Source organism: Callospermophilus lateralis, chromosome 6 (assembly GCF_048772815.1).
Source record: "Callospermophilus lateralis isolate mCalLat2 chromosome 6, mCalLat2.hap1, whole genome shotgun sequence".
In the NCBI taxonomy this organism is placed as follows: domain Eukaryota; kingdom Metazoa; phylum Chordata; class Mammalia; order Rodentia; family Sciuridae; genus Callospermophilus; species Callospermophilus lateralis.
The window spans coordinates 145,467,620-145,492,291 of record NC_135310.1 but is presented as its reverse complement, the minus strand read 5'-3'; positions in this window follow the sequence as shown (position 1 = coordinate 145,492,291).

Below are 24,672 nucleotides of genomic sequence, written 5' to 3'. Positions count from 1 at the left end.
GTTAATTTGGTTGTGGATTCAGAAACGGATCAAAGAAGAGAAGTTTTCCACCTGAAAATTGCTTAAGTAACAAACAAACTTACCTAAATCAGGCAAGTCTTCCTACTGCCCCAACTTAGATCCTCTCAAGCCAGGTGCCTTTGCTATAGAGAATAAAGGTGGGGGTCGAAAATACAATACCACCCACAGTCTACCGTATCCAGCCTAGGAAACTAACTCCATTATCTATAATAGCCCAGTTAGCCAGCCAACTACCTATCTACTAGTCTGATTTAGAGGATATCAGACCATCCTATCAATCCTTCTAGGAAACCAAACAATAATTCCTGTAAACTATGAGCCCCAAATGTCCAGGACTTGATTAATAAACAAAATATTCCCTAGTTTCCCCCCGCCCATTTCCAATTTAGGAGCAACTAGATAAAGCTAAATATGCCCTCCAAACCAATCATATGGGATGGTCATGTCTTTTCCTATTCAGAGTACTGTAACAAAATACTTTAGTCAGGGTAATTCATAAATAATAAATAAATAAATAAATATATATATATATATATATATATATATATTTTTTTTTTTTTTTTTTAATAGTTCTATAGTCTGGAATGTGCAAGATTAAGGCAATAGCAGATTTGGTGTCTGGTAAGGGCTTTCTGTGCACTTCATAGATGCCCTTCTCACAGAAGGTCAAGGCAGATCCCTTTAACTCACCTCTTTTATAAGGGCCCTAATCCCATTCATGAGGGCTCCACTGTCATGGCTTGACAACTTTCTGAACCCCTCACCTCTCAATCCCATCACGTTGGCAGTTATTTCAACATATGAATTTGGGGGAGATGCAATCAGACCACAGGGCCCTGCTTCTAGTTAACCCACCTCCAGCTTCCCCACAGCAACAGCGGCTCCCCCTTTTGCGATCGTAAGCCCTGGATGAATAGCGGTCAGCCCTGCTCACTGGGTTGGTCTCTGTTTATTTCCACATGCCCCAAAACTTAAACTTCCAGGACATTTTAAAGAGAAAAGACCAACCAAGTCTGTCTTTGAGGAGTCCGTGGGCAGTCTGCAAACCTGAGTCTTAAACTCCAGTGACTCACTGAGCCAGAAGATGCCCTATGACGACCACCCTCGTGGCCTCACTTGTCTCCGGGCTGAGTCTTGGAAAATGGCCCTCATGGAGCAACTGGGAGTGGCAGCCTTAAAAGGTTTTTTTTGAATTACTAACAGACTTGATTCAATGAGCACCATAAAATAATCGGATTATTCACAGCAGCTACGGTTCACCTCTCATTTTTTTTTTTAAATATCAATCATCATCCTTTATCATTAGCATCAAGCCCACTAAAGAGAACTTGAGTATTGAGGATGGTAATACTGTTCTTCTATATTGTGATTTTAAAGGTACTAGGAAGGCTACTGTGAGCCCCCCAAATTTCTCCCATTGCCCTATCACAGTGCCTGAATTTTGTTCATGAGAGCAGAGTTTACTGGAGTAAGCACTCCTTCTCTTTAAGGCTAATAGTATAGCTAGCTGCACAACAGAACCACTTGATAAGCTTTAATAAACCAGAGCCTCTCAACCCTACCAGCCCTATATGCTCTCCCAGAACATGGTGTGAGAAACTACTTTTTATGGGCACATTATTATTCTCCTTAGTAGTGGGATTTTCATACTTGGGCACAATGAGAACCTTTTTTACACTCCTTTTTTTTTTTCATTTGTTTCTTTTAGATATACATGATTGTAGAGTGTATTTTCACAGATTACACATACATGAAGTATAACTTATTCTAATTTGGATCCCATTCTTGTGATTGTAGATGACGTGGAGTTACACTGGAGTTTCCTATGTATGAACATAGGAAAGTTATATCTCGATGCATTCTACAGTCTTTCTATTTCCATCCCCACTCCCTTCCCATCATTTCCCTTTGGCCAACCCAATGAACTTCTATTCTTCCATACCTCACCTTATTGTGTGTTAGCATCTGCATATCAAAGAGAACATTCAACCTTTGGTTTTGGGGGGATTGACTTATTTCACTTAGCATGATAGTCTCTGGATCCATCCATTTATCAGCAAAATCATAAAGTCATTCTTTTTATGGCTGAATAATATTCCATTGTGTATATATACCACATTTTCTTTATCCATTCATCTGTTGAAAGTGCCCTTCAACAGATTGGTTGGTTCCATAGCTTAGCTATTGTGAATTGAGTTACTGTAAACATTGATACTGTAAACATTAATGGGCTACATCACATGCTGATTTTATACTTATACCAAGGAGTGGGACAACTAGGTCAAATGAAGGTTGCATTCCAAGTTTTCTAAGGAATCTCCATACTGCTTTCCAGAATGGTTGCACAATTTGCAGTCCCACCAGCAATGTATGAGTGTACCCTTTTCCCCACATCCTCACCAACATTTATTGTTACTTGTATTCTTGATAATTGCCATTCTGACTGGAGTGAGAGGGAAGTTCACTGTAGTTTTAATTTGCTTTCTCTAATTACTAGAAATGTCGAACATTTTTCCATGTATTTGTTGACCATTTGGATTTCTTATTCTATGAAGTGTCTATTAAGTTCTTTTGCCCATTGATTGATTAGGTTATTTGATTTTTTTAGTTATTTTTATATGCTGGAGATTAATGCTCTATCTGAGGTATGGGCGGCAAAGATTCTCTTCCATCCTGTAGGTTCTCTATTTACGTTGTGGATTGGTTCCGTTGCTGTGAAGAAGCTTTTTAGTTTAATACCATCCCATTTATTGATTCTTGATCTAACTTCTTATACTGTAGAAATCCTATTGAGGAAACTGGTTCCTAAGCCAATTTGAGAAAATTTTAATTGAAATAAAAATGGCATAGATTTGTGGCGTGCAACAGGATGCTTTGAAACTTGTAAATGTGGTGAAATGGCTTAAACAAGCTAGTTAATACATGCATTCCCTCACATCCTTGTCAATCTTTATGGTTAGAACACTTGAAATCAACTCTTTGGACCACTTTCAAGTGTTCAGTATGTTAACTGTGGCCACTGTGTTAATCAAGGACTTCATGAGCTAATTCCTCCTGTCTGGCTGGAATTTTTATATTATTTTACCAACAACCCCACCACCATCAGATCCTGGTAATTACCCAGCTAGCTTCTACTTCTACAAGCTCCACTTTTTTAGAGTCCACGTATCCATAATATCCTACAGTCCTTGTCTTTCTGTGCCTGTGCCTGGCTTATTTCACTTAACATCATATCCTCCCGTTTCATCCAGATTGTCTCAGATAACAGGATTGTCCTTTGTCTTAAGACTGGATAATATTCCTCTGTATGTATATACCAGACTTGCTTTGTCCATTCATCCATTGATGGATACTTAGGTTAAACATAGTTTTTAAGCTCTGGAAGTGATTGCTATGTGCAAACAGGCTTGGAAACTGAACTTGTCCTGTCTCTAAAGCATGAGGTGTATAATATTTGCCCTTGGATTTCCTTTGCCTGGTTTTGATACTTGAAACATAGCAGGCTTTCAATATGGGTTTCTAATTGAATTTAGAGATGAAACAAACATATCAGGCATGATATTTTCCTGTGAAATAGCATCATTCAACTGCTTTCCTATGCAAAAGATGGAGCAGAGAGTAGTGTGAGTACCCTAGGAGGCAAAGAGAAACTGGAAAAAAGAGCAGACAGAAGAGGGAGAGTCAGAGCAGAGACTTATTTCACTTAGCATGATAGTCTCTGGATCCATCCATTTATCAGCGAAATCATAAAGTCATTCTTTTTATGGCTGAATAATATTCCATTGTGTATATATACCACATATATACACAGAACACCTCTACCCACAATAAATTTGATCAGAGCTCCAACAGTCCTGGGGATGACCCTTTTAATCTAAAATCAAAATTATTAAGACTGAAAACACAAGAATGATAACTTTTATGTCCACAAAGACAGAAAACAATTATTCCTTTATTCATATACATTTTCAAACACAATGCTCATAAACGGGCTGGTATCAGACATTGATGTGCTATGGGTAAACATCTTAGGCTGGTTTTCCCCAGAAGCTGGCTTTGAGAACAAGTACTTAATTTGGAACTTAATCCTAAGAAATAATGGGGGAAAGAAGAAGAGAGTTAGAGGAGGAGGTAAATGAGAACAAGAAAGGAAGAAAGTCAATGAAGGGTGCCCAGGAGAGCAGGGCATGACTGAGGGAACCGAGGCTCAGTCCTCCTGGGAAACTCTGGAAAACAGCACAGAGAGACAGTGATTCTCAAAGTGCTGTCCCCAGACCAACAGCATCCGCATCATCTTTGTCAATGGTTAATTGTTGGTGTCAACTTACTTGAGCCATGGGGTGCCCAGACATTTGATTGACATCTGGACGAGTCTGTGAGGGTGTTTCTGGATGAAGTGAGCACGTGAGTCAGTGAACTGGGTGAAGCAGATTACCCTCCCCAGCATGGTGTTCCTCAACCAATCCAGAGAGGGCTTGAGCAGAATCAAACGCTAAGACGTGGGAGGAAAGGAGGAACTTTAGATAGGGCAAAGGGGAGGGAGGGGAAAGGAGGGGGCAAGGGGTAGGAATGATGGTGGAAGGAGCTGGACGTCACCACCCTCAGTACATGCATGAAGACAGGAATGGTGTGAAAATACTTTTTTGTGTACAATCAGTGACTTGAAAAATTGTGCTCTACACGTGTGTAATATGAAATGAATTACATTCTGCCATCGTCTATCACAAATTAGAATAAATAAATAATTTAATAGAAAAAGAGAATAAAAGGCTAAGAAAGAATTCTTTCCCTCTGCTTGCCTGCCTTCAAGCCCAGATTCTGGAGCTACACCAATAGCCCCAGAACCACTGGAACTTGAAACATCCATTTTCCTGGTTCTCAGCCTCCGGGTGCAAATGGGAGCTACACCATTGTCTCTCCCTAGTCTCCAGCTTGCTGATTGCAGCTCTTGGGACTTTACAGCCTCCAAAGTCACATGAATCAATTCCTTATAGTGAGAGAGAGAGAGAGAGAGAGAGAGAGAGAGAGAGAGAGAGACTGAGACTGCAGAAGAATTACACCTTCAGGAATTTGCTCAAACAGCAAATGCTTGCACTCCACTTCAGACCTACTGATTCAAGAATTTCTAGAGTATAGTTTCAGTCTCCTCAAAGTAATTCCGGAGCATCATAAAGTTTGACAGCCATCGACACAGAACAGGCCTCAGAATTGAGGCGGCTCCAGGGGTCCTCCCTGGTACCCTTCGCCTACCCCATGCTGGGCTGAGAGAAAGCCCTCTGATGCTCAGCGGGAAGCGGTGGTAGTGATCCTGGGAAGGGTGTAGGCAGGACAACCACAGCACCCACATGGCCCCACTGAGGACGCCTTCCTCCTTTTCTCAGTTGTATAGATTTGATTTCAAAATAAAAGAAAAAAAAATGGAGATCAGTGGTGATCATCGACATTGTCAATTATTTCCAGTTTATCTTCCAAACATATGATGAGAAAGAACTTCCCCCATCATGTGGAAGGTAGGCCTGGGCATATGACTTGCTGCGAATGTTATTAAAAATAACAAGTGACATGTGTCACTCCTGCCATGGCAATCATGGTGTTTGAGTGACACACAGAATAGAGATAGCTTAAAACCATCCAGCATAGTTTGAATATGCCAAAGGATCGGCATACATAACATATAAATAAATATTTTTTAAGGATTAGCATATACTATAACATATGTATCTGAAATACATTTTTCCTTTAACAATGGGAAGCAATTTAGAATTTTTCCATGCTTTGTGATTATTATCATTTTGAATGTCATTCATTTTAGATTTTTTTTCATTTTTCTGTGATAAAGATTTCTAAAGAAAAATGTTTCATATAGGAGGAATACAAATATTTCATATAGCTTTCATATAGGAGGAATAGCAGTAATGATATGAACACGATACTAAGGAGTATTATTAGTACCAACCACATGCCAAGCATATAATTCATTTTTCCTCCCAACCATTCTAACAGACTCTTCTCTGATAATTTTTACACTTGAATGAAGATTTCCAGAGCCCAGAAAATCAACTAAGATCATGCAACATACAAACTTGAGCCCTGACCTATTTACTCCCCAGATTTTTTATTAAAAGTTTTAAGAAGCCATAATAAATACTTGTACTGATAAGCTAGAAGAAGATAGCTTATTTTATAAGAGGAAAATCTCAAAACTTCATATTTTTTCCAAAGGAAAAAACTGTTAGAAGAAAGTCAAGCTATAAGTCAATGTTAGAAAAGGTATTTTAAAATCTATTAAAGACTTTATAAACATACTACATAGAGTCCATTTTCAACTGATATGGAATCTATAACCTTACTTTCTATTATAAAATTATATGTGAAAGAGTGGGTAGGAGCTCTGCAAGTTGATATTTCTAATGTAATGGCTAAATTTCATTTTACTGTTACATTTATCTTCCTATCTCCAGAGACTGATGGGAAAGGATGAATTAAATGTGATGGGATCAGTAGAAGCTTGAATAATGTAAAATAAAATGCCTTATGTGTTGTTTCTGTTCTAATTGTGCGGCATCTTATAGACTTTTGTCCCCACCAGAATGATCAATCTGTCACTTGAGTTATTTGACTATTGATTAATTTTCAGAAATGTGTTGACATAAGTCTCACTGTAAAAAGAAAACCTGTTCCCCTGTCTCCTGCCACCGGGACTCTGAGTCACACGTCTTTGCCTTTTTGCATGATTAATGTTGGTCTGAACCTAAAGAATCAATAAACATTTTCTGAAGCAGAGATATCTACATCCCTAAAGAGGACTACCTATTTAGTTTCACACTCGGTTCACAAAATGCATTACCCTTTGGAATGGAAGGGGTCAGGCTTGGCTGGTTGATGAGAGTCAGAAATTTTGTTCTGCTTTGTTGATCCATTCAGTGTAAAAAGTCATGTGTTTAACAAGTATTCCAAATAGTGCTCCCCTGGTGGCCTGGAGGAGTAACTACACTTATCCCCTGAAGGACCCAAGTTAAACATTGGAAGGATCCACCCTTGAGAGGACTCTATGTTGAATGCTCCTGATATTGATAAGGTCTTGTAAAGAGAATAAAAGTGTAAGATTGTCTGTGTCTCTCTCTCCCCCTCTGTTCTTCATGTCTCTCTTTCACAGTTGTGCCCAACCCACAGCAGTCAGGAAACCCAACAGAGGTCTCAGAGCAATAGTTGTGGAAGAGACAAGAGAGGGATGGTGTCCCCCTCCACGTCATTACCTAGAGTTGTCACGAGGCTGATGCCATGACTTCAAGACTTGCCAAGGTGAAGGCTCCTTGTAAGTTATTTCATTCATTGCAGTTTATCCAAGTAAAATAAATGGAGTAATTTGAAGGCAAGATTAATCCTTTTCTTGTCACCCTGCCTTCCCCTGCTCCTAAACATATGCAGTCATACCCCCCACACCAAGGAGCGTGACAATAAGGCTAAGCCTGAGCAGCATCTGACACAGAACCATCATCCCACTCCATATTGCTCCGGGCCCAGGCAGGGATGAGGGATGATTGATGAGTGAATGCAGGGCTCAGCCCTTTGTCCAGTAGAAATGGGACTCTTGTTGTGATTCTGGTGTCCTGAGTTAGGGCTGACTCACAAAATAAAGCAAAACAGGGGGACATGATCCGATAAACCTGGGAACAACTGCCAATTCTACCAGTTCATTCAGGCTGAATGGGGTCCCCGCCGGGACCTTGTCAACACATTGAATTTCAGCTCAAGAGTTCCAGGAAAAAGGCTTTTGCTGTCACTCTGACTTGGGTCACCAGCTTACTGAGGAAGAATGGGAGATTTAATTTTCTTAAAGAGGATGCCTGGTGAGCTCTGGTTTTAGCACAGCAATGATTCCAAAATCAGCCAGCTTCTGGGGCTATTTGTGGCACAAATCTTCCGAGAGAATCCTCTCTGTGCCTGGAAAGAATAAAAATTAGCAGTCCAACCATGTCATTGAACCAACCTGGGACATTATTTAATATATCTAATTACATGAGAATAATTTCATTAGCACCAGCTTTCATTTGAATATGCTGCAAGTGGTCAAAAGAATTTATATCTCCTCCCTGGAACACATTCATAATGAGATCCTGTGGCTGAAGATTTACTCCATATGACAAATACAAGGTACCAAATTCTGAGCTAAATGAGCACACGAAGCAACTAGGCAGTACTTGCTGGGTTTTTAATTATCATTATTTACAAAGTATTCTTGTAAGTTCCAGGCGAATATCATGAAAGCCCTAGGTTCAGCTTTGTGGAGAGGATCTAAGAGGCACATTTGCAGAGCCAGGGATCCTGGCTCCTTACTGCTATCCATCTGTAAGGGCTGGGGTTCAGAAAAGCCTAGCGCATCCTGCAGGCCTGGAGGAGTAACTACATTTATCACCCCCTCTTGCTTTTGCTCTCACTTTCTCTCTCTTCTTAGGCAGCAGTGACCCCAGTTTTCTGCTTTGGACAGACTTCAGATAAAAAGTGACCAAGTGAGGAAAACAGGGCCCTCCTTTTCCTTTCCTCCTTTCTTCCCTCCAACCTGTTATGCTTTGGATATGAGGTGACCCCAGAAGCTCACAGGTGAGACAGTGCAAGAGCATGCTGAGGCGAAATGACTAGATTAGGAGACCTGCAACCAACCAATGGTTTAGTCCATGGATATGGATTGGCCCAGTGGTAACTGTGACAGGCAGGCAGGGTATTCCTGAGGAGGCAGGTCACGGGGGGTGGCTTTGGGTTTTATATTTTGTCCCAGGTGAGCAGAGCTCTCTCTGCTGCCTGTTTGCCGTGGGCTGAGCTGATTTCCTCCATCATGCCCTTCCGCCATGATGTTCTGCATGACCTAAGGTCCAGAGCTAAGCAGTAGGCCATCATGAACTGAGATCTCGGAAACCGTGAGCCCCAATCAACCTTTTCTTCCTCTAAGTTTTTGTCTTTGTTTGTTTTGTTTCTTGGTTTGTTGTTGTTGTTGGGGGGTAGGTTTGTTTTGGTTTGGTTTGGGTTTTTTGGTACCAGGGATTGAACCCAGGAGTGCTTATCCACTGAGCCACATCCTCAACCCATCTTATTTTTTGTCTCAAGACAGGGTCTCACAAAGTTGCTGATTCTGCTCTCGACCTTGCACTCCTCCTGCCCCAGCCTTCTGAGCCATTGCAACTCTGTATTGCTGCCTTCCTGTCTTCCCTGTCTCTTCCTCCATCCTTCTTCCTCTCCTCCCTCCCTCTCTCAACTTTCTCCTTCTCCCTCCCCCATCACCATCTCCCTCCTTTCCTCCATCTTCTTCTCCCTCTTTTCCTCCCCTCTTCCTCTCTTCCTCCTTCAGTCTCTCTCCTTTCCCTCACTTGCTCTATTTCTCTTCACATTCTCCGCTCTCAAAACCACCAGGAAGTTAAATATTTAATAATGAATAATATAATAATAATCTTACTACCTCATAATCAAGGCATTCTGATTTTAATTCTAACCCAAACCCGTCTTTGGATATTTAGCTAAGTGTTATTTGTAAACAATTATGCCCTCCCTTGACACCTTAAAGGTTAACTGATGAATACATCAAGGTTCAGCTTACAGGGCACCAATTGCTAGCCCAGAAAGTTGTCATTAACGCCTTGTTCCATGAACTTTGTACGACTTGGCCAAACTCTCTGCTGCCTCTTCAACAACCCGTGCCCTCTGTGTTTTATTTGTCTTCGGCACCAACTTAAAACATGCATCCTGTAAATTGCCACCAGGTCCCCTAATTACTTACCCGCATCCTGCACTCAGTAGCAACTGAAATGTCATTCTGTTGCAAGCCGCAGGAAGAGGAGTGCGGTCACAGATGAAAGCAGACCCCCAAAAAAAGAAAAGAAAAGAAAAGAAAAAAACTCATGAATACCTGCAGCTTTAGAGAAAGAACAGGAGCAAAAAATGCCAGACATCTGAGGTGACCAACGCAGCCTCCTGCTCTGCTAGCCCCACTCCGACCCCAGTCCTGCACAGATTCCAACAAGGTAACATTTTATCCAGGTCGAGAGAAAAAGCAACTCCCCAAAGAGACCCACGGAGGAAAACCACACTGGCTGCTGTCCTTGTCCCCATCCATCATCTCAGAAGGGAAGAGCAGCGGAGAGCTTGAGGTGAAAGGTTACCTACATTTATAATGCCAGGCCCTGGGCCTGCCAGGTAAAAGGTAAATGGTAATTTTATCATTAGCATGCCTGACCCCACGGCCGCGCCATATCTCACAGGCGGCCTAAGAACTGCTCACCTGTCAAACGCAGACGCTTAAAGGTCAGGACATCCAGAAATCTTCCAGAGCTCACGACTGAATTGCTGACAGCTTTTATTATTGCCGGCTTAAATAAATGATTCCAGGGCAGGACCAGGGAAGACTGGCTTAATGTCGAGATTTACATGAAGGATTCTTGTGGTTTTCACTTCCAAACCATAAAAATAAAATCCGGACTGTGGGTTTGAAGGAACAGGGAGAGCTTTGGAAATCCATCCTTGTTCCTGGACTTAAAGGATTTTCCGTTTTTAATCATTTGAAAATGAACTATCAGGTTTTTTAATAATTTGGTAGGAAGTGTTCCCTCTGGATTTGCTTTTTATTCCTCATAGAGACAATTTCTGCTTTTCTTCTCTCCCTTTTTATTGGGAATGCAAGGGCAGAAAGAAGGGAGAATTATATAGCAACTTGTGAATATTACTCAATTAGATCAGAGGGATAGAGATTTGAAGGCTTGCTCCATTTATTTCTTTCCAACTAAAATCACAGGGAAAATATGTCACTTTTCATGTCAATATGGCAGTCCTTTAAATGGTTAAACGTAGGATTATCAGCCAGCCGAGCATTACTACTTCTAGTTATACACCCTGGAGGACTGAAAGTAAGAACTTGAACAAATTCTTATACACCCATGTTCAATAGCAGCATTAATCACTGTTTAAAAAGTGGAAGACACTCAAGTGTTCATCATTGACAGACAAATAAACAAAATGCTATCTATATACACCGCGGAATATTAGTCAGCCTTGAAAAGGAACTACAGAACGGATGAACCTTGAGGATATTGTGCAAGGTGAAATGAGTCAATCATAAAAGGATAAATACTGTGAGGTTCCAGTCATACGAAATGTCCAGAATAGGGAAATCTATAATGACAGAGTAGATTAGTAGTGAGGGCAAGGGTTGAGAGGGTGATTGGGAGATGATGGTGCATGAGTTCAAAGTACTATCTTGAGCTAACAAAAAATATTCTGCAGTCAGTTCTGGTGATAGATGCACAACTCTGTGACTACACTAAAAGCCATTAAATCATGCACTTTGAATGGGTGGATTGTATGTTATACGAATCATGTCTTCATAAAGCTATTTTTAAAAGTAAGCATGATATATTTGGTTGGAAATGACAATATTACTCATGGTATGAAGACAGAATTGGCAGATAAAATACTGGCCTTTTTATTTTCTAAATCTCTTGACTCCAGGAAAAAAAGCTCTTAATATTGCAAAATCTGCCTTGATATTACAATATTATTTATGTCATGCCTGTTGGACTTATTCTCTACCTGGACCAGAATTTTCTCCTCTGAACTTTAGCCTCCCTCCATTAGCTGTTGAGAGCCCCTCTGAATTTGGGTCCTCAGCCCTCACATTCACACAAGCAAACCATGGCCCATCCTGCTCTCTACTGCTGCTGCCGAGGTGCAGACTCTGGCTGGGAGTCTTTGCAAGTGCTTCCGGGGATCCTTAAAATGTTAGTCAGCTCTCCACTCGTGCAATGAGACACCTGATCATCAACTTAAGATCATCAACTTTGTTTGGCCCACAGTGTCAGAGGTTTTGATCCACGATCCCCGGACCCTGATACTTTGGGTCTGTAGCAGAACAGTACCTCATGGTGGGAGTCCTGGCAGAGAAGGTCTTCTCACCTCCCAGTGACCAGGAAACCGAGAGAGACAGGAAAGGAAGCCCAGGTCCCAATGTCCCCCTCAATGCCCCCCCCCCCGTGACCTCTCTTCCTCCACTGGGCCCCACTTCCTAGAGGTTCTGCCTCCTTCCAAGAACCTCACAGGCTGGGGACCAAGCCTTTTCCTGCAGGCTTTGGCACAGTGGAAAGCTGTTCATCGCCCTTTGACGCGTTCCCCATCTTGCATTTAAACAAAACCTTACCCCTTTTCAAGGTACTTTTTCTTCTGTGCCCCTCACATTGCCGCAGTGTCGGGGACAGAGGCCATGCTGAGAACAGGATCACCAGAAGGCCAGGCAGACACGGAGGCTGGTCATTCAGACATTTATATTTTAAGGACCATAAAAATGGGCTCAGGGAAAGAAAATATATGTGGAAGGGAAATCTACAAAGAGTCTTAAATATTGAAATTGACTTTTAAGGATGTCAATTTCATAATTTTATCTTGAAAGAACAACTTCAGGTCCCAATGAAGATGGAGAAATAGAGAAGGTCGCTTTTCTGACTGCTCTGTGGCATGAAACCAAGAAAGCAGACAGGCAGCTTCTCAGCAAGGCAAGTGAATTAAAAAAAAAAAAAAAAAAAAAGACGGGGGGGGGGGCTTTATTGGAATTTAAAACTGGGCTTTCAAAGCAGATTGGGGACTCAGGAGATTGGATATATAATAAGGAAGAAATCCCCAGTATCACAGCCACAGCCACAGCTAGAGTCACCAGCCTGGGTGGTCCCTCTGTGAGCAAAGTAGAAGATAAGGGAATTAAAAGAACCCACATTTCTAAGAACCCCAGGCATGGCCAGGTATGGAGAGTTTAGAGACCAAAGACACTGCCTGACTCAACCAACCGAGAGGCACAGTCCTCAATATCCTTCTGCAGGAAAGAAGCCTCCCTCTCTCCAGGCTGCGTGCAGAGGACAAAGGAGAAAAGCATTTTGCAGACAAGGAGCGGGGGCTGGCAGCTGAGGGAGCCAATTCCTGGCAAAGCCATGTTTGACCCAAAACACAGGCCTGGCAAACCCACACTGCAAGACCTATAGTGTGCCTAAGTGACCAGGAGGAATCACACAGGAAGAGGTCTACACAGGGGAGTGCTGGCCTTGGAGACCCAACTACTACCCCTCCCCCTCCCACCTGGCTGCTTGAAAGACACCTGCTGGGAATTTGAAAGGGTGGGGGCAGGAGAGATTGCGTTGGGAGACTGAACCTGAGGCCAGGAAGCGAGGGGATTGCAGGAGAGGAGACTGATTGTCTCTCCAGCCACAGGAGTGGAATCCAGGGGAGATCCCTGGGGTGCAGATTTTCAGTGCCCACTGGCAATTGCTGGGCCCTGGAGACGTGCTGATTTAGTCTCCAGACAACCGGCATTCAGAGAAGACCCTGGAGCCAACCTAAACCCAAGCCCTGCCTCCGGGAATTCCACCTGCAGGATTACCTCTCCACCCCAGGGCTGCTGAGAAGGGAGACTGAGAAGTTCTTGAACTCCAGTGGACACAATTCTTTAACTTTTCATCAAGAGCTTTTTTCTTTCCTCTATTTAATCGTGACCATTTAAACATATTCATATTTAGTTTTTTTCCTCATTTCTAGTATTTTGGAAGTCAATTATTTTTCATGAATCAATATTTAATAACTAGGAAATTTGATCAGTATATTTCAATTTTGTTTTGTATCCTTTTATTTTTTAAATTTTTACTCTCTCTATATTTTTCTCTCTCTGATCTCTTTCCCTTGACTCTCTTTCTCTCTTTTCTTCTGCCAACAGCCAATTTTTATTGTTCTCTCTTTCACTCTTCCTTTATTTTTTTTTTTACTTCTATCGTCTCTCTTCTTCCTTCATAATCATTACATCCTGCATCACTTCTGTTCTCTCCCACTTGACCATCCAAAATTGTAAATCCTTTGGCAAACTTAACTGTTTTTACTGTGGGCAATAACTGATCAGATAATTTCTGTTTATTGTGACAATTAGCATTGTAGACATCATAGTAGGAACCATTTGGTTTAATGTTATACATCATTTGCATTTATTGTTGTTGATATTTGTCTTTCCTGAAGCTGTGAGGACCTAGGCACTTTCAGGGACACTACAAGTCTACAGGGTAGAAACTCTAGTACCTCAGATCCATACTGTTAAATGGGTAGACACACAAATAACGTGAAAAAGCAAGGGAAGAAATAGCCCCCAAACAAAGAAAGATACTTCAATAACAGAATATAACACCACCACAGTGGAAGAAATGTCAGAACAGGAATTTAGAATGTACATAGGACAATGTGGGAAATATAAATCAGAAAGTACAGGAAGTTAAAGATCACTTCAATAAAGATAGAGAGATTTTGAAAATGAAAAATCAAGCAGAAATCCTCGAAATGAAGGAGTCAATAAATCAAATTAAGCTGGGTGTGGTGGTGCACGCCTGTAATCCCAGCAGCTCAGGAGGCTGAGGCAGGAGGATTGTGAGTTCAAAGCTAACCCCGGCAAAAGTGAGGCACACTAAGCAACTCAGTGAGATACTGTCTTTAAATTAAAAAATACAAAAAAAAAAAAAAAATAGAGCTGGGGATGTGGCTTAGTGGTTGAGTGTCCCTGAGTTCATTCCCCAGTACCTACCATCCTAAATAAATAAATAAATAAAATTAAGAAGTCAATGGAAAACATCACCTACAGACTAGATCACTTGGAAGCAGAGTTTCAGGCCATGGAGAATAGATGTTGAGAGACCATGAATAGGTTCGACTATGGGGGACTCACCATCTGTGAACCCAGAAGCAACCCCTCACCATACATCAAATACACTTGCACTTTGACCTGGACTTCCATCCTCCAAAACGGTGAAAAATAAATTTCGTTTGTTTATATGCCACCCAGTCTATGACATTGTCTTATAGCAGTCCAAAATAGACTAAGACGGGCATCGCCTTGCACAAACATCAGAGGTAACTGGTAATGCACTAATTCCCCACCTGCAGCCTGGAGTAGAGAGGGGGTGGGGGGAGTGCTTTTTGACAACAGCGTGAAAGGGATCGGCCTAAATCTTATTAGAATTTTTTTTTCCTGTGTGCTTCTAATAACTGCCTCACCTCCTCTATCCGACTTCCTCCCTTGAGTCTCCTGGATTCCTCTGCATCATCTCTTTGGTTGTGCTGTTTTCACTCATGTCATCTTAAAAGCTGTCCCCATCACGACAAGGATCCACGGAGAGATTCTTCTCTCCCTTCCCCAGCGGAAGCTGATACTCCAGGCAAGACTCACCCCATCTCTTCTCGTCCTTTTCTTTTTACCTCCTCTACCTCTCCCTCCCTTTCTATCTCTCATTCTCCTCCCCACTCCCCTATCCCATATAACCAAATTCCTGCACCACCTGGGTAGCTCCCAAACGATCTGTACAAAGAATTTATTAGATAAAGTTGGCAGTTAGGGCAAGACACTCAGACAACGAGCATTCTTCTCAAAATTCCTGCTACTCAGAGGGGTTCCAACAGCCTGTATATAAACCAGATCTTCCAAGGACACTCTCAAGCTCATAGGTTGATCAGCCCTGGTTGGTTGACCATCAGGCACCAAAAAATGGAAGGCCCAATTTGTTTACAGCACTTGGAAGTTTATCCTTCAGTGAAGTTCTTCACAGTGCCCAAGGCCATTGAGAAATGACAAGGACAGGTTTTTGTTCAAACCTGCTTTCCTCTCTCCCCACATCCCTATCACTTGGAAGCACAAGGAAGACAGAGTTGGGATTTCTTTGAGCTGTGATATGTGTGCATCCTTTGATTATTTTAAAATATAACAGGATGGTCTTAAAACTTGGAGTTCACAAATAGACTCTTTGCTCTCTGATAGAGCTTGAGAATTGCTTTTGGAATGAAGAGCACCTACCACAGAGAAGACACAAATGAAATTGAGCATCACTAACCCTGAGCAATAAAGACCTCACAGTCATCCGAGAGGTAGGAGACAGCCCAGGTAAATCTGGAGTTTATTCCCACCTGTCTGCAGGGTATGAGAGCCAAGGCTGAAGATGATTTCTACAAAGTGTAAATATAATCAGCAAATTCTGAGCAACAGTCTATCAGTCCAAGAAGGTCCCTTGCTGCCATGGGTATGGATAAATTTCCTCATTCAAATCATAGAATCAGATCAAGTCAGACTATGATCTATGTCCCTATAATCTATTTTTATATAACCCAATGATCAGAATGCCTAGATTATATGTTTCTATGTAAAACTATGTAAATATATGATTGCTTACAATTATTTAAGAATGAAGAAAGCCAAAGATGTATTCTAGGTTAAAAATACTGGTTGGAATATGATATGGGAAAAAAAGATCAGAGAGGGTTCAGCAGAAAGCAAAAGAAAAAAATGAGATTAAAACACATTGACATATGTGGCATTTATCTGACTTGAGTTTTTAATTCAAACTTTATGAAATTTGTATGATTTTTAATACAGACTTTATCCTAATACCTTTAATTACCATGCCAGTTCATGGAGATGAAAATGAAAAAGCAAGTGTACAAAAAATTGATGACTCGTTGTGTACTAAAAGTAGTAAAGTTCCGATATGACAAATAAACCAGTGTTGAGCTTCTTTTCATATTTAACAGCTCCAGATCTTCAGTGTTTATCAAAATATAAAATGCAAAAGAGTAGAGATCATCTTTCTCGATGGCAAATGGCACACTTGCAGCGAGGACAAGCTACTTCTCCGTGGACATGGGATGCTCCAGGGGCTATGGGTCCAGAATGCACCAACCCCCCAGCTCACACGAGCTCCTGTGAGTGAGACCTAAACCTCCTGAAAACGAGTCTGCACCCTGCACAAGGGCGACCGGCTAGTGCTCCAGACACACACACTTGTGAGCAAGGCCAGAGCCCTGCATCCACAGATGCCCCCCCCCCAGCCTGTCCCCTAGGTGACATGTGCACCCAGGGCAAGCACAATACTACTGAATGTCCATGACCCATTTAAACCAGTCCTGAGGACCTCTATCATGACCATGCAGAGTGGATGATGGTTTGTTTCGTTGCTGTTTCTGACATTTTCAGAGATCCTGGGAACCGCCCATCCAATGGGCTAGCATTCAAGCCATTACTGCAAACCCTGCTCTAGGTGTAGTCTCCATTTTGCCTGTTCAACTGTTCTCATCTTATACTTTCAACTTTTTAAAAGAATGCACTAAATTCAGGGTTTAAAACCAACCACCAAATGTATCTCAACACCAAAGTAAAAACCAGCATCTCTTGGACGCCAGTTCTCACACGCCTAAGTCCCTTTTCCATATTGAGTAGTAGACTGACTGTCCATTTTTCAATTAAAAACAATCTCAGTGGAACAGAAACTATTTACATTAAATAAAAATCTATCTGTAGCCTGACTCTGCACATGTACATCATGTTGTAATGTGCACTGATCAACCCATGGGAGCAACTTCTGACACTCAGAACCATAGGGATGCACATTTGTCACAGGAAAAAAAAAAAAAAGCCAAGGTCAAGAGGGGAAAAAAAAAAATGTGTGTATGTGCTGGGTCCCTTCTGATTCCAGGCTGATGGAACCGCCAGCCAATCCAGTCGTTCATAGAACTGGTGCCTGGAAATCTCAAAACCAGTTCCTGTGGTGTAAAGCGTGGCTTCAGCACATCTGTGATTTCTACCACCGTCTTGGCGTGGGGGAGGTCCTGCTGGCTGGAAGGATGGCATCCAGGAGCTCATTGGTGGTCAGCGTCCTTCCAAAGTTCCTCATGCATCTCCTTCACATGCTTTCATTGCTGTCCCTCCCCAAAGATCAAGTTTTGAGTGCTCTGGAAGTGGTGGTACCACAGATGCTGCAATTTGTCCCTGCACACGGTGAAGACACTGTGTATACTCAAAGGTCTCCACATTGACACCTCCAATGGGAAGAGCAGTCACAACTTCACCAAGCATCAGTTTGCAGAGCCATGGTCTTCCCCGGGCAGCCCACCCGGAGGATTTGCATTTCTTTCTGCCAAAAAGACTCTCAAAGTGGTTTGCAAATATTTTCCCGTGCTGTGACGGATGGAAGCAACCCCAGCCCCAGAGACCGCAGCAGCAGCCAGGTGCTGGATTCACTTCCGCAACAGATGGCTCTTGGAAATCTGTCCAATTTTAAGATTCAATAATGATGCACATCAAAATTCTAAAGAGAGAGAGAGATTGTGGCCCTTTTATATACAGGTGAAATTCCTGCCATGGTGGAGTCTGTCATACTGCACACTGCCTGCCTGCCTCTGTGACTGTTTCTGGAACTTCTTCATGCGGGGGTCCATGAGGGTGGGGCTGTGTTGTACTGCTTCCCCCTAACAAGCGTGGTTCTCAACACAGGGTGTAGGTGCTCAGGGCACTCCCAGGAATCACCATTTCAGATGAACAAAAAGACAGGTGGATTATTCTACTTCACCGATAAAGGAGGATCCCCATTCTGAGACCACAGTAAATTAGGGGTATAGCCTATTCATTGGAGAGGTTTAAAACAATATTTTCACTTTTCTAATTTCAGATGGGATGGAGATACTGCTGCCAACTTGATGTAAGAAACAAAATCATCTGACAACGCAAAATGAATAGAAAAGAAACATCACTTGCCTTTTGGACCCATTAAAATTTCTCGTTCACCTTTCCTTCCCGAACAATCTCTGAATTCGGTGTCATGAAAATGCTCAGAGGTGAACTCTCAGGAATGCTTTTCCCTGTCACAGAATAGGAAATGGAATGTGCAATTTCTGAATCTGTACCCTTGGCAATCAGGTCAGGACTTACGCCCTGCCCTTAGCATAGATAAGGAAAAATATGTAGCCTCCTTCTCAGCTGCTTTTTAAAGAACTGTTGAATTGCAATCATCTCCCCGTATTGGTTGTGGGTGTCCATGTTAATGAAAATCTCTTTATAATTTTCTAGCAATTGTTAATTCACAAGAATTTATGTCATTAAGGTCATTAAACTATGTTATTTGCTATGGGCTATTAAAGAGGGTGCTAATCATTGAAACTTACTTTCTGATCCAGCCAAACAAGTTCATCTTGTGCTGCGTTTCATTATGTCTTCATTCTTGCCTCTGAAAAGCCAGGCATCCTTATCTCCAATTAATTTAATCTTCCCCCCAATAGTCACATTTTTTTTTTCTTTGTAAAAAGCCACCATTTAGCTTGGGGAGACCTTCAACTTAAAGGAAAAAGTTATCCAAAACACAAGTCAGACTGTTTGAGTTCACTCCACCGATTGTTGAGAAGACGGCAGGCATTTGAAGTCCTGTTCTTGTCTCCTCCCTGCCTGTGAGAGAATGTGGCCTCCTCAACACAGTGCGCAGAAGCAAATACGTTCATCTCTGCTGATCCCATGGGCTTCCAGGGTGATTCAGACAGGGGACATAAAAACAGGGCGACAGTTTCAGAAGCCACTAAAATTTTATACTGGGCTTTGTGACCAGGATTAACGCATTTTAACAAAGCTCCATAAGAAATTCCGGTCTCTCTGCTGTATGTCCCATCACAGCCATGAACGCTCCCAACATGCCAGGCTTCCTCATAAACAGTAGGTGTACTGTAAAGCTGTTTATAGCTGTCATAAAAATATTTTGACTCTTATACCCAACCACCTGGGTAGGACACCTGATACTAGTTAAAGGGGGGGAGGAAATCCCATTTTTAATTAAATCATTCTAAACGGAGCGATGGGGAGCAGAAAAGAGAAAAGTTACTTTTCTATTCAAGTGGTTTGCAGCTAATTGACAGCAGGGCTGTCCGGATGGCTCATCAAACAAAGTATCTTTGCTCCTCAGGGTCTTGATTTCCTATGGCAACAATATCACATCCAGCTCCCGGCCTGCATCTCAGAGAGGTCGAATTATCAAAGGAAATGGAGGAGCCAGCTTTCCATATGGGGCATCTTCAGGGCAGTCCCAACAATATCCTGAACTTAAAATAATGATGATAATAATAATAATGATAATAGGTGTCCCTCCCTGCAGGACCTGCAGTCTTTAGGAGCAGCAGCTGACCCCACGCCGGCCCTACAACCCAGTGCTGCTGGAAACACGTGGCACAACTTGGCCTTGGACCTTTCCATTCTGCATTCAGCTCATCCTGCCCCTTTTCTACCCCATATGCCCGTGCGCTTATCCAACCGACTCTTCTTAATTCTAACCAGAAATCCAGAGGCTAGTCTTTCCTTCATGTATATGGACTGAGTGACTAATGACCAGACCATGTGTAAAAATGGAGCTCTGGCCCTCAACAGGAGCCAGCCAGGGGGCCAGTGGGTGCTATTCAAGGTGGACTTGTAGCAAGCCAGGCACTGTCCAGGAACAGTCCTGAAAGTCAGATAATAACCCCATAACAAATGGCCCCAAAAGGACAGGACTTAACAACTGTCAGTTTCCCTGCTTCTATTAGAGTCAACCAAAGAAAGCCAAATGTGCCACACTAGCACTCCCTAGGACGCCCCACCTCCACCTGGGCGCCTCCACAGCAACAGCCTCCCTCAGGACATACTTAAAGCCCCCCCCCTTTGTAAATATTCCCCACTCTGCTGCCCTGCCTTTGAGTCTCTGCCCAAACCCATGGGCTGGTGGCTAAGTCCTCGCTCTAGCTCTGAATGAATGGCCATCGCCCCTTCTCACTTGGTTGGTCTTCGTTTCCACAAAGCCAAAGATTTCTTCCCCAGTAACGCCAGGCACTCCTTCCAGGGCAATTCTACCAAATGAAGAGATTCAACTTCCTGAGAAACAGCCTGGTACCCACTGCAAGAAGAAATAGATGACGGCACCATTGCTTTGGAATTTGGTCAGCGGACTCCGTGAGGTGAGTGACTTGTTACACTAGATTGTGGAAAATGTGGAGACGCCAAGAGAGCAGAGTGGACGTGTGGATGTGACAGCTTTACCATCAGGGATGCTTGGCTAGTGTGCGAGCCATCTGAGTTCATTGCCAAGCAAGGTTTTCAAAACTTTGTGTTTGGGTCAGAATTGTGGGGGACACTGATTTGAAAATGTTCTTACCCCTACTCAAAATTCTACCCCAACTCCAGGAGCTCCATTTCTTACAAGAGAAGAAGGAGGAGGAGAAGAAGAAGGAGAAGGAGAAGAAAGAAAAAAATCCTCCCAGTCCTTCCTGAAGAGAAGGTCAAATGCCAGCCTCAGCCCTCACACTGCCCTTGAAGTACAGCTATCCTGGTCCTCTCTATGCCCTAAACTTAAAGTGAGCTCTTCTCTCTTCTCGAATGCCTTTCCCCAGCCCTGAGTAAGTGTTCACCCTCAGCATTCAAGGCCCAGGTGAAATGCAACCTCCTGCTTTCTCTATCCTAACTCACCCAAGAAAAACCACCTGCTCCCTCATCTTGATTTGCAGAATGGAACGTGAAACTCTCTAACCCAGCTTACCACAGGACATCATTGTCTCTATGGCCAGCTCCTCAGATGGACTGAACCTTCTCAGGGGTGGGAATCGTTATTATGCATCATATCTCTAAGTCTGTTGAAGTATACAGAGGAAGGGGGTAGGAGAGAGAGAGAGAGAGAGAGAGAGGGAGAGAGAGAGAGAGAGAGAATGCAAGAGAGAGATGAAGGCAAGAAGGAAGGAGGGAGAGAGTAGAAAAGAGAGGAAGAAGGAAATAAATGAGAAGAAAAGAAGGAAAAGGAATGAGGGAGGGAGGAAAGCAATTTTAAGAATTGCTTAGTTTATAGTGCTTTAATCATGTCCTTCCATTTTCAGCAGAAGGCTCTATTTCCCGGTGCCATTTCTGTTCATGTTCACCAGATAATGTCATAGTTGGATTCTAGAATGTAGCATTTTCTCATATTGTTAGAAAATTCATGTACATTTCCAAAGTCAGCAAGCTATCAACCTCTTTTCTCAACCCAGTGGATGCCAGATGGATTTAGTTCGAATCTCAGCTCTGCCCTTCTCTGGCTCTGCGCTCTACTCCCTCAGTTCCCTGAGTCTTGCCTTTGCCATCTGTGGCATGAGGACAATAACCCCACATCAGAAGGCCGTCCCCGCACAACTAAATGAGACAAGGAGGTGAACTTCCTGAGACATACAAGGAAGTCAATGCGTGTTCACTTCTGTTACTGTCTGGACCGAGACCCCGACAGCTCGTGTTGAAGTCTTGGACCTCAGTGCAGCAATGTCCAGAGCTGGGACTTTTGGGAAGTGATTGGATCATGATTATTAGTGATTATTAGTGGATTAATCCATTTAATGGATTAATACTTTGAATGGACTATGGAGAGGAGGTAGAAACAATAGGCAAGTGGGTCATGACTAGGGAAAGTAGGCCACTGGAGGTGTGCCCTTGGAGACTATACCATACCCTATCCCTGGCCACTTCCTCCCCTCTTATCTATCTATCTATCTATCTCCCCTCCCTCCCAGGCAGCCATGAGCTGAGCATCTCTCTTCCACCATTCCACCATGCCCTTCACCATGATGTTCTTGGGGCCCAGAGCAGTGGATCCAGCTGCCCATGGACTGAATCCTCTGAAACTATGAACTAACACAAACTTTTCTTCCTCCAAGTTGTTTGTGTCAGATATTGTGGTCGAAGCAACAAAAGGCTAACACTACTCCTTTCTCTACTTTGATTTTCTCATCTTCTTTCAGGCATCCAATATCAGAATTCAGTTGCTCCGGATTCCTTCAGATACCCAACCACACAAGTGAGTCACTCTTCTTCCCACGGAGCCCAGATTTTAAAAGCTGTAATATTTTTGAGACATGCTTCTAAAACAGGAAGTTACATTTTCAAGCAAATCCATCTCCCCTGATGACAAAAGGGGTTGCCAGTTTCAGAGAGGAAAGCACGTTCGATGTCATTTTCTTAGACTCCCATCTCTTCCTCCGGACTCCGCTGATTCTGTCTTCGTTCCTGCTCTGGAACCCTGCCTCCGTCTCAGGGTTACACAGATACCAGCCTCTCCATGCAGTCAGCCTCCAAAGAGCTCCACTTTCCAGGCAGCCAAACCACGCTGAAAACAAGAGCATTGCCCGAGGTCAGAATAATGGCAGAGAGATGCTGGGCATGAACCAGGCTGTCCACCTGCCTCCTGATGGCCAGCAGCACTCTCCGCCCATGGCTTCTGGGACTTCAGCCTGTGCTGCGATACCTGCCACCACTCTGGCTTTATTTATAGTGGTTTCTCTAAAAGCAAAGGTGTAAAAAATGGGTTAGGCATTGGGTGGGGAAGGAGAGTAGGAGAGAGAAAGGAAGGAGAGTAATAGAGAGAAAAGGAGCTAAAATTGTATTAAGTAAGACAGTGCAATTCTACAAGGAAATAATGTAAGTGAGGGCCATAAAGGACTCTAAAGAGAAGCCTGATGTCACCTGCTAAGCTTCCTAGATGCCTTTTCCCAAGTTGCCGGTTGGGAGTTTTACTCAGGGAGCATGCTGAGCTGCCATGAACTGAGCAGCCTCCTCCCCACACATGCACAATGATGAGCCTCACCTTAGGCACAAATGAATGGAGCCAGCCGACCACAGACTGAGAGACCTCTGCAACCATGAGCTAAAGTGAATCTTTCCTCTTCTGAGTTGTTCTTAGCTCTAAGAATACAAGAGGCAGGTCACCAAAGGTGGCATGTACCACCCTGACATCCACACACCTGAAACCCAAGCTGCAGGTGCATGTGCAGACTTCTTTCAACACCAAGGATGTGGGTATGAACTGTCAGCTCCCCTCCTAGTGACTGTCATTCTCCTCCAGGAGGTCAGTGTGGTGGTGACGCAAGCCCAGCTGGCTCACCTGACATTGGCTGGGATCTGGAATGTCCTTCAAAGTCACAAACATTCAGAGGTGGGAGTCTTGGGAAGTGTTGGATCAGGAAGGCTCTCACCTCTTCTGTGGATTCATCTATTGATGGCTCAGTGGAATGCTGGAAGGTGGAACCTAGCTGGAGGAGGCAGGCCACTGGGGATGTATCCTGGGAGGATGTCCACAGCCCCTTCCTCTCTCCCTTCTCTCTTCTCTCTTCTCTCTTCTCTCTTCTCTCTTCTCTCTTCTCTCTTCTCTCTTCTCTTCTCTTCTCTTCTCTCTCTCTCTCTCTCTCTCTCTCTCTCTCTCTCTCTCTCTCTCTTTCTCCTCTCTTGCTGCCATGAACTGAGCAGCATCCTCCCCACACATGCCCAATGATGTGCCTCACTTAGGCACAAATGAATGGAGCCAGCCGACCACAGACTGAGAGACCTCTGCAACCATGAGCTAAAGTGAATCTTTCTTCCTCTAAGTTGTTCTTCTTTGGCATTTGTCACAGTGACAGAAGTCTGACTCTCACAGCTGACTCTGATTGCAGAATTTCCCTTAGAAAGATGTATGTGGGGATGGGGAACCCAGCAGGCTGGGATAGAGCCATCTGAGTTCCTTGCCAAGCAAGGTCTTCAAAACTTTGTTTGGGTCATAATTGTGAGAGGTTGTGATTTAGAAATATTCTTACCCCATCAGACTATATATATATATATATATATATATATATATATATATATATAGAGAGAGAGAGAGAGAGAGAGAGAGAGAGAGACGGGTACCATGCCTTATTTTATAATGTCAGCCTAATATCCTGCTAGAAGAGTCAGTGGCCTTGAATTTGTCCAAGCAACACAAATTAAAGTATGCAGACTCATGAGCATCCAGGAAATCCCTAGGCCTCACCTCCTAGGGTCTGTCTTGA